The 10,021-nt window shown below is 58.4% G+C and overlaps 1 protein-coding gene and 1 long non-coding RNA gene across 4 annotated transcripts in view; one reads left to right on the top strand and one right to left on the bottom strand.

The window, feature by feature from the left end:
- The window catches only part of PRDM16 (PR/SET domain 16), a 286,551-nt gene that overhangs the window by 226,776 nt on the left and 49,754 nt on the right, over nucleotides 1–10,021 (top strand). The gene's annotated exons all lie outside the window — the stretch shown is intronic.
- Nucleotides 6,368–9,298, bottom strand: LOC109391195 (uncharacterized). The gene is made up of 5 exons (XR_002125748.1): nucleotides 9,237–9,298; nucleotides 8,685–8,843; nucleotides 7,711–7,747; nucleotides 7,424–7,518; nucleotides 6,368–6,803 (listed from the first exon to the last, which is right to left on the bottom strand). It is a non-coding gene; the product is annotated as an uncharacterized LOC109391195 (long non-coding RNA).

Below are 10,021 nucleotides of genomic sequence, written 5' to 3'. Positions count from 1 at the left end.
CTTTGCGGGCGGCAGGGACCACTCTGGAGAGTGTCAGCTGCTGTGTGCGTGCTCGGGGGCGCGCACACACACACACACACACACACACACACACATGCGTGCACACGCACGTGCGCACACAGGACAGGGCTCTGGGGCTGGCTAGTGTGAGAACATCTGGGCAGATGGGGGTGAGCCGCTGCTAAGAAATGGCCCTTGCAATGTCGTGGACAGTGGGCTCCCACGAGGCCACTCTGCCCGGCGTGCTGGCTGCCAGAGAGTGCAGGCCTCGCACAGCTCAGCCCATCAGAACGGGTTCCTCCTCGCCATCATCCATGGCTCTGGTGACTTAGCGTGCTCAGCGGCTGCTGGCGGACCAGATGGGCTTGGCCAGAATCAGAGGCGACGCAGGGAGGATGGGTGCTGTGGCGACGCCCTGAGACGGGTGCGGTGGAGCTAGGGCACCTCTGTGCCCAGCCCTACCCTGCGCTCAGCCCTGGGCCGCCCCGTCCCATCCCCTAGGCTGGACACGCCTGTCCCCACCCGTCGCAAGGAAGCTGCAGAGCGGGCTTCCCTGCCCTAGTATCCTCGCTCGGGGGGCGCCCAGTGCGGCTTAAAGATACAAAGTGTCCTTTTATTGGAAATATCAATTCAGAAAGGGGCTAGTAGTAAGCTGAGAATATTTGGATAAACTTGACAGCCCTTAGGACTGAAAAAGACCTTTTGTTCCCTCCGAGAAAAAGGCTGTCGCACCACCCTGGGCTCCCTGGAGCCCGTCCAGAAAAAACTGAGGTCGGAGCAGAAAAGTGATTAGGGCGTCTCGTGAAAGATCTTTACTCTGGGTCAAATGTTTATTATTATTTATTTTATTTTTTTATTAGAATGTGTGGCTAACATCCTATTGCATAATATTAGGCTGTAACCGTGTCTTCGAACACCGAGCCTGCTCTAGCCCCGTCTGCTGGCACACAAAGGGAACTCTGTGGTGCTCGAGGGCCGTGGGGGCTGCGCCGCGCGCCTCGCTTTGCTTTGCTTTGTTTTCGAGATGTCAGCCACTTAAAGAAGGAGAGTCTTCTAGTGTTGGCGCTCCGCGGCGTAAAGGGGTCTCTGCAGCTGTCGTGGGGCGGGAGCCATCTCCCCGTTTCCCACGACAGGAGGTTGTGCGTGTGGATGGCATGGCCGGCGTGACTGGGAGGAAGGCTGGGTGGGTGGGGACCTCGAGAGAAGCTACCTTTCGGCTGACGCCCAGGCCCAAGGCACCAATAGCCAGGTGGCTTTTTGGGAGACGCTGGGACGTGATGGGGCCGCCAGGCCCAGTACCCTCCCAAAACAGCTGCCCCAAGTGTCTGTTGTCCAGAAACACATGAGCAGCCCTGGGGTTCCCGATTCCATGACGGTGTCCCGTGCCCCCAAATGAGCAGTCCGTCTGTAAGATCCCCCTGAAAGGACAGCTCACTTAGTAAAACATCCTAGGATCTGAATTCCCTGCGAATCCAGACACTTCTCCACCAGCCTCTGCAGAAAACCCCGAACGGTGGATTTTCTCATCTGTCATTGCGCCGGGGAGCGCATGGACCCAGAGACTTGAGGAGCCGCTTCACTGGAGAGTGACGCCCTGTGCCGTGGAGAGGTGGTGACAAGTGGCCCCAGGCAGAGCAAGCAGCTGTCCTCTCCATGTCCACAGCCTCCTCCCCTGCCCTCGCCGAGGCCCAGCAAGCCCGAAGCCGGGGCCTAGGCCAGTGCCCCTTTCCCGGAGCCTCTGTGTCCTGACTCTCAGTGGCCAGGCGTCCCGAGGAGCATTATCCGGGGCCCCAACCAGGGGCGTTCCACGCAGCTCGTCCATCAGCCCAGGAGCCCTCAGTCACAGCCAGCCCCTGGGACTGAAGACACACACAGCCGCGTCTGAGACCCCACGAGGGACTATGCTGGGTGGCTGCCAGCCCGCCCCCAGAATCGTACCAGTTTGCAAATATTCGTCTAAAGAACAGTGCAGAGACGCTGAGAGACGCCGAGGTCTGCAGCCCGGAGCCCACGCAGCTGGAGGGTTCGTTTTCAAATGCACTTTGGTCATCACGTGTACCCACAAAATGCCAGATTCCAAAGGCCTGCACCCCAGCTCCCTACACCTGAATCTTTAACATGCACCTAAGATTTTAAGGAGATCGTGTCTTCAAAGGGAATTCCTGCTTCCACTGCGGAATGCAGACATCGATGTAAAGCCCCAACGAAAGCGGAGGGCAGGCGTGTGTTCACAGTGATTATGCTTCTGCATTTATCTTTTATAACTTACAGTTGGTGTGACTTAAAGAATTACTAGATTGGGAAGTGAGTGTACTTAACTTTAAATGTTTTTATTCTGTTCTGTTTTTCAATGAGTGTTTTTAAAAATTAAATTGGATATTAAACTAAAAAAAGCTTGTCTTCAAAATAAGGCACGTGGGAAAGAATCAAATGGATCATTTTTACTTAAAAATAATTTTTAAGTTGGCATCATTTAGAGAGGAAGACTGAACAAAAATAATTTAAAATGAAAGTAAAGTATGTTGAGAGAATGAGAGGGAAAGGAAGTAAGTGCTTGGGGACCATTATGCATCAGACATAGCTAAGGGAGAATCTCCCCGCAGAGGCAGAGAACCTTCTAGAAAAGAGCTGGTGCCCCAACAGAGGGGAGGAACCACTGTTGAGCACCCGGTGAGCACCCCTGGCCATGGTGGGATCAGTGGGGACTGCTTGTCCACCCAGAGTGGCCCAAACTGTGCTGCTTGGGGCTGCATCCAGCACTGACTCGGAGGTCACCACACGGGACGGCTCTAGCCAAGAGTCTCCAGGACACAGATCCCAGCTCAGGAACCACACCAAAGACCAGGTGTCCACCTGGAGGAAGTTTGGGAGGCCTCGGCCACTGGACGGGGGCACCATGGTCAAGCCACCAGAAAATGTCAAAGGCAATGCTTCTGTATCCACAGCTGTTGTCCCCGCCGGGCCAGAGGCCCCAAAAGCCAAAATCAAATGGGGACCGCTGACCTCCTCTCCCTACAAGCGTGCCTCCAGCCTATCCCCCCGCCAGGAGGGCAGCACCCTGTTTGCACACACAGCCCTTCTTCTTGATAGAATGCCAGTCCAGCCACCTAGAGACGTGTGCTGACTCAGGACGGCGGCCGGGAGAGCCTCCCCGAGCTGCGATGAGCTGCACCCTGTAACCAAGCAAGCAGGGCGCTGCCCGGCCCTGGGTTTTTCTTCTCAGCCTGACAACAGCAGTAGAAACAGCTGCCAGAATAGATCATACGCACGCCTCTCTCAAGGGAGCCCAGTGAATGTGTCCTCCCATCCTTTGCTGTTTTGCTAATGAAAAGCAATATCAATACAACAGCAGAAGCCACGAGGCGAGATCGTGAGAAATGCGTTCCGAGGCTCTTACTCGCCTGCACTGAGCTCCGGGAGAGGCTGTGGGCTGGCCGGTGCACGTACTTCAGAGCTGTTTGTGTCCTGTAAATGCTGGTGATTAGATTTTTAATAAACCGTTTTGGTCCTATTTCCTGGGCTTGAATAGATGTTTGAACTTGGCTGGGGTGGGGGACACACTTTTAATTCCTCTAATAGACTTCGTCAAAGGTGACTAGCTGTAGGAACTGGCCAGAACACGGAGACAGAGGGAGCGCTATTGCATTTAATTGGTTCCGTTTGTCATTCGAGGCTGACTGTGCCGCACCTCGGCCATGAAACATTCCCAGACTTGCCGGCTCACCCAGCGTGCCCACAGCTCAAGAAGGGAGCCGGCACTGGGTTCCCAGGGAGATGGCTCAGGCTGAGCGCACATCCCAGGGCAGGCCTGGCATGCGGCTCAAGGTCCATCGCTGAGAAGGTCAGCGCGGGAGAGCTGGGGAATCCGGAGGGGCCACGTGACTCAGAATCCCGGCATCACTGTCCCCAGCCTCTCAGCCACGCCACGCCTGGTGCTGGGACAGCAGGAAGGATGGGTCCCTTGGGCTACGGTTGCAGGACCCTGGGGCCCCTCCCCACTCACCCAGCTAGACAAGGGCCCAGGTCTGGGCCCCCTGCAAAAACCAGAAATCCTCGGAGGCAGAACCACAACCGCAGAGTGTGTGGAGGAAAGCACCTCCTCTCCGCGTACAGCCAGGACGAAGCCCGGGCGCCGGCACGGCTGTGCACGCGCACCTGGGCCTCCGGGGACCGGCAGCTGCCTGTTGGCAGGAGCGCCACACAGTCCCACCAGGAGCCCTTTGCCAGTGACCATGTTTGTGTGTCACCAAGCAGTGAGAGGGCTCGCTACAGATTGGCAAGGTGTCTGCTTAGATTTGGCCTGTTGAGATTTGAGCTATTTGCAGGAGCTGATCTCAAAGCGTGAGGCCTGATACAGAAGGCAGCGAGTCACGAGGCTTCTCTAGACCGAAGTGTCCCCTGGAGAAGGAAGGACGATGGGCTCGGAGAGACTGAGTCAGTGGCAGGAGAGGCACCAAATATAACCGGGCTGGCTCCATGTCGCCGCCCGGCAGAACTTGCTGAGCACCTACTGTGTGCCAGCTCCCACAGGGTGCTGAGACGGACAGGCCAGCATGGCCTCTGCCCTGGGAAATAGGATGCTGCCACACTGTCACACTGAACACAGGACAATGGTACTGTGACATTGGACCCAGAGAAAATTGCAACCCTGGTTTTCAGAGAAACAGAGTGACAAGGAGGGTTTGCAAGTCCTTCGGCAGAACTCATGGAGGAATGAGGAGAATGGTCCAGCAGGTGACCAGGGGAGATGAGAGGACAAGCCCCACTGGGCAGAGGCCTGTGGGGTGTAAGGGACGGTCCCGGCTGTCTCAAAGCACCTTACCGTTTTGTCCCTCAAACATTCACTGGGCACTCACTGTCTGCCTGGCTCAGAATCAGCCAAACGAAACCCACTGTGATCTGTCCTGTGATGGGGCAGGGGCTGTGAGAGCCCCTCTTATGTGAGGGATCAAGGCAGGCCTGCTGGGAGAGGTGTCCATGTGTATTTCCACTTCACAGCCCCTGGCGGTGGTTCCCTTTTGCCTCACCTTGGCAAGTGGAGGAAGCCAAAAGTGTCTAGGAGGTGGGGGACTCTGTGCCTCACCCATCCATCCATCCATCCATCCATCCATCATCCATTATCCATCCATCCATCCATCCATCATCCACCCATCCATCATCCATCATCCATCCATCATCCATCCACCCATCCACCCATCCAACCATCTATCCATCCATCCATCCATCCATCCATCCACCATCCATCATCCATTATCCATCCATCCATCATCCATCATCCATCCATCATCCATCCACCCATCCACCCATCCAACCATCTATCCATCCATCCATCCATCCATCCATCCTTCCTTCCATCCACCACCCACCCATGGAGACATTCAGTGAGCCCCCACTGAACAGCAGTCCATGGCAAGGCCCTGGGAAGCGCTGGTCGCATTTGGCCGCCGTGGTCAAGTAGAGGCCTGGTGAGAAGAGCAGGACCAGCCAGGATGCTGAGCGCTGGTCCCCACAGATCAGGAGAGGGGAGAGACCAGCAGCCGGCGCCATGTCCAGCCAGCCTTCCCCCCTCTTGCTGTGCAACACTGGGCTGCTTACCTCACTCCTCTGCACCTCAGTTTCCTCATCTACAAGTGTGGCCAGGCAGTGCTGCCCCTCGGGGAGACGTGCGCCCCAGTGACTCAGAGGTGCGGCTCAGCAGTGACCAGTGGCCGGAGCAGCAGCGGTCACAGCATCAGCAGTCCGTAGGGTGGCGGTGGCGGCAGGAGTGTGTAAAGAGGAAGCAGTGAGGGCACTCTGAGCCTCTCAGCCCAAACGGGTCTGGTTCTGAGAGGCGCGTGTGGAAGTCACTCCCAGGTGACGGGGACAACCGAGAGGGTCTGAGGGCGACAAGGCCTGGGGCCTCTGAGCTGCTCCTACCGAGACCGTGGTCTGGAAGGTGCAGAATTCCCAGCCCAGGGGGACGGAGCTGGGGGAGGAAACGCAGGGGTCCTGGGGGGTGAGGGGTGGGGGCGGCCTGGCATTTTCTTCCACACTTGGGGCTTTCGTCCAGCAAAGAGGAAGTCCAGGCAGCTGCCCTCAGGCCCCGGGGAGTGTGCCGGCAGTGCTTGGGAGTTCCCACCCCCAAACTTGCAACAGCTTAGCCATTGTGGGGATGCCTCCTGCACCTGCTGGGGGGGGCATTCACAGGTTCTTCAGTTTGTCACCATCTGTGTGGCCAGAGAAAGGTTATGGGTGTGACACCTCCTAGGGCCTCGTAGTGACTAACAGGAACCACTTCCTGTGGGCAGACCCCGGGCTCCTACCTCACCCTGGGCTTAGACGCTGCCACAAGCAAGTGGTTTGGGTTGTTTGGCCTTTTTCCCCCAATCTTTTTTATAATCAAAAAAAAAAGAAAAAAAAAAAACCAAACAAGAATGTCACTTGAGAATGTCACCTCTGAGTCTGGGGTGCGACTTTTAGGCTCAGAGCCTCCACGCCTGAGCCCACTTCAGGTCAAACAGGGCTTTGAACAAGTGTTTGGGTTGTGAGTGTTAACCACGTCAGCCCAAGGAGCGGGGGTGGCCTGGGGCCGGAGGGGCAGGAGCGGAGCCTACAGGCTGCGGGGGCTTTACGAGCCAGGCCCGGTTTGGGGGGCTTCTCTGCACTGGTTGCCTTTACCTGACCAAACTGCCCCGGTGTTGGCACGCCGGTGACGTTTCATGACTGCCCTTCCCTGGGCATCAGGCTCTCGGTTGGGTTCCAGGTGCAGGTGTGCATGTTTTCATCCCCCCAGGAAGCTGGGGTAGAGCTGAGGCCCCAGGGACCTGCACATGGGCACCCACAGACAGGTCAGGGGTCCCCCCTTGTGGTGCCAGGTCGGTGGGGGCAGGGAGGGCGCAGCATTTACACCCAGATTACACCAGTTGGTCTGAGCTTAGAAACCTCTGCGGGGACCCATTCTGTCAAGTAACTTCTCTTGCGCCTCCAGCCGTCTCCGCAGAGGGTGGGAGGGCCGAGTGGAAGGGGGCCCTGGGCATACGGCTGTTTGCCCTCCTCAGCGGGTTCAGACCCGGCCCCAAATCCTTGCTTTGACCCTGTCGTCACACAGAGAAATGACCAGCAAGGCCACAGAAGGGGGCAAGGTCGACCTGGCGTGATGGGGCCCCACTCATTTCCGGCTCCCTACCCCCAGGCAGGACTGGCAGCAGGCTTGGGGCTTCCCTCGGGGGTGGGTGCAGCTGGCGGCTCAGGACTCGGCCTGGCTGGGTGTGAAGAACCCCCTCCGTCCAGGTAGACCGTGCTGCCAGCCCTGCCACACCCCTAGGGACGTAAGGCCGGTCCTGGGATGTCCCACCCAAGACCGTCCACCAGAAGAGGGTGTGGCAAGGCCCGGGACCCTGCTGCCCCAAGAGCTGTTGTCTGCAAGTCACCCCATAGCTTTCACCTGGAACTCTTGGTGGAGTTTGATGACTGATGCCCTTCTGGGGTTGGCTCGGAGGGAATGACTGAGGTGGGGCCACCGGTGACCTGGGGCCTTCCCTGCAGGGATGTGGGACAATATTACCACTGGCATGTCCGTCGGAAGCTCCGGGATTGGGCCCTGGGGTCCCAGCTGAATCCTGGGGAGTGGGGGCTGGACAAGTCTCATTGCTGCCTCAACGTCCCCTCCAATGAAGAGGCCTGCTCCCAACCAAAGCCGGCAAGCCAGGCGGTCACCCACAGGCCGCTCACCAGGACGAATTTCCAATTCGGCCGCAATGCAGAGCCCCTTTAAAGAGAACACATCCATAAACGGGGTCCCCATTACATAAGCCTGGTTTACAAACGTCTCCGGGGAAATGTCTTGTGCCCTCTCTGCTCCCAGCAATTATGTCTGAAGACAGAGCCCCCTGGGCCAAGTGCCCTCTGGGAGTGGCTGCAGCAGCCCGCCACCCCCCCAGGGGAGGGCCCCCAGGACCCCTGCCCGTCACTCCGCAGGCCGCCCAGCCGCTGGCTTGGGTCTGTGAGGGGAGCCACCTCCTACTGGGCACCTGGGCCCAGGGCGCTCTGCAGTGACCAGGGCCTTCTCTTTGGAGGGTGCACATTCCGAGAACCACACAGCTGGGCAGAGGGGCCCCTGAGGGGAGGTGCACGGACCCCTCTCCTGCCCCCCGCCAGGGCGGGCTTGTCCCTTTGGGGGCCCTGGGCCACCCGCAAACACTCCCAATGGGCCAGGAGTCTGTACTTGCTGCGCCCCCCCCGGAGACCCCAGAGCGGGCCTGCCTCGCGCCAGTGCCCGGTGAGCCCGTGGTGGGCAGAGCCCTGCCTGCATGCTTCGGAAGAGCAGGTGAGCAGGTGCAGCCGGCGGGGCGAGCAGCAGGGGCCCACAGCCGGCGGGGGCAGGAAACGCTCGTATGTCCCTGTGGCATGTGACACCTGAGCGCTCTCAGAGCCAGGCAAGGTGGGTTTGGGGCTCCGCTCTGGATGTCTTAACGCACTGTCCCTTAGCCGTGGGCCTCCACATAGCCAGAAGACAGGAAATAGGCTTTCTAGTTCTAAAGGGGAAACTGAGGCAGGACCCCAGCCCACCCCTGTGTTGTCAGTTTGAGACTGAAACTTCAGGGTTGGAAAGGCACAGACGGTTCAGAGCGTCCAGCCTCCCTGTAGAACACCCTGAGGCATGGCCACCAAGCTTTCTTGAATTTCCCTAGTGATGGGGTGCTCACCCCTTTGCAAGGCTCCCGGTCCACCGGCCAGCTGCCTGTAGAGAGGTCTCCGCCGCCGGCCCTGAGGCCTCCACAGACCCCAGCTGCCGATCACATCTGCGCTGCCGATCGCCCTGATGGGTCCTGATCTGAGCGGGTCTGTTTCATTCATTCATTTCCCTGTAAATGTAGGAGCTGGTTTGAGTCCCCACTTTGCCTTTTCACTTCTGATGGCTCAGGGCTACAGCTCATGGCCAGTGAGACAAACGGCCGACTTGCCAGGGTGGACAAGATATGTGCTTGGGAGGAGGCCCAGCTCCCAAACACCCCACGCAGGCCACAGGTTTCTGGGGACCCCCCTGGAATGAAATTGTGTTCAGGTCACACCAAGGGCCGGCGACCTGGGTTCTGCAACAGGCAGTGAGGGATAGCTGCCGAGTCCCAGGATTACACAGCCCCTCTGCTCACCCCCATTTGCCTTTTACATAATAGGGTGTGTAAGCCCCATTCCAGGGGACCTGGGGACCAAGGGGGCCCCTCGGGGACAGGAAGTCTGCTTCACTGTTGTCTTACCCTCTGTTTTTTGCAAAGTGTGTAGACGCCGTTGGTTGAGTTGAACCCCTCGTGTGCAGCCCCTGGACAGAAGAGGAGAACAGGAAAAGGGGAGAAATAAGAGCCAGATGGGGGGGTAATGCAAGAATGGGGGGGGACAGGGTGGGGGCGGGCCGAGAAGGAGCTGGAGAGACAAGAGGAAGCGCAGCAGCGGGGAGCAGAGCCCAGGGTCTGTGCTGCGCCGGGCGCCCAGTCCGCGCACTCCCACGGCAGCACAGCACCCCAGTGTCTACGTATTTTGTGGGAAATGGCCTGTGAAGCCGGGAAGCTCCGTGGCCCCTGGGCGTCTGGGTATTTTGGGGGAGAGGGTCTGAGAATCCCAAGGAGTTCGCGGCATTTGGATATGTGGGTAATTTGCGGTCCGTTCTGTCATCTGACCTTTGCAGGCATCTGTGGCCCCAAAACGCTGTAAAGTGAGGTTTCTGGGTTCTGGCTTATGCCCAGAGGCTCCTCCCATCACTGACACCAGAGTGAGGCCCCCAGAAGTGGATGGACGTGGGGCATCAGCCTTGCTGGGGGTCACAGCGTGGTGTTGGGCACCTGGCCACCTCCTGTAGCATTGTCATTCTGGGCGTGAGACCAATGCACTCTGGTCCTGACCCCCCCAAACACACACGCCACTGCCCTGGAACTGTTCATTGGAAACCACAGTTAGCCGGGGTGTCCTAGGAGCCCCCCAACTTCTTCCAGGCACAAGCCCCAGAAAACGCTGGTGCTCTCCCCTGTCTCTCCACGAGCTTAGGAGA

Source organism: Hipposideros armiger, unplaced genomic scaffold (genome assembly GCF_001890085.2).
Source record: "Hipposideros armiger isolate ML-2016 unplaced genomic scaffold, ASM189008v1 scaffold_284, whole genome shotgun sequence".
In the NCBI taxonomy this organism is placed as follows: Eukaryota; Metazoa; Chordata; class Mammalia; order Chiroptera; family Hipposideridae; genus Hipposideros; species Hipposideros armiger.
This window is presented reverse-complemented; position numbering and strand designations above follow the sequence as displayed.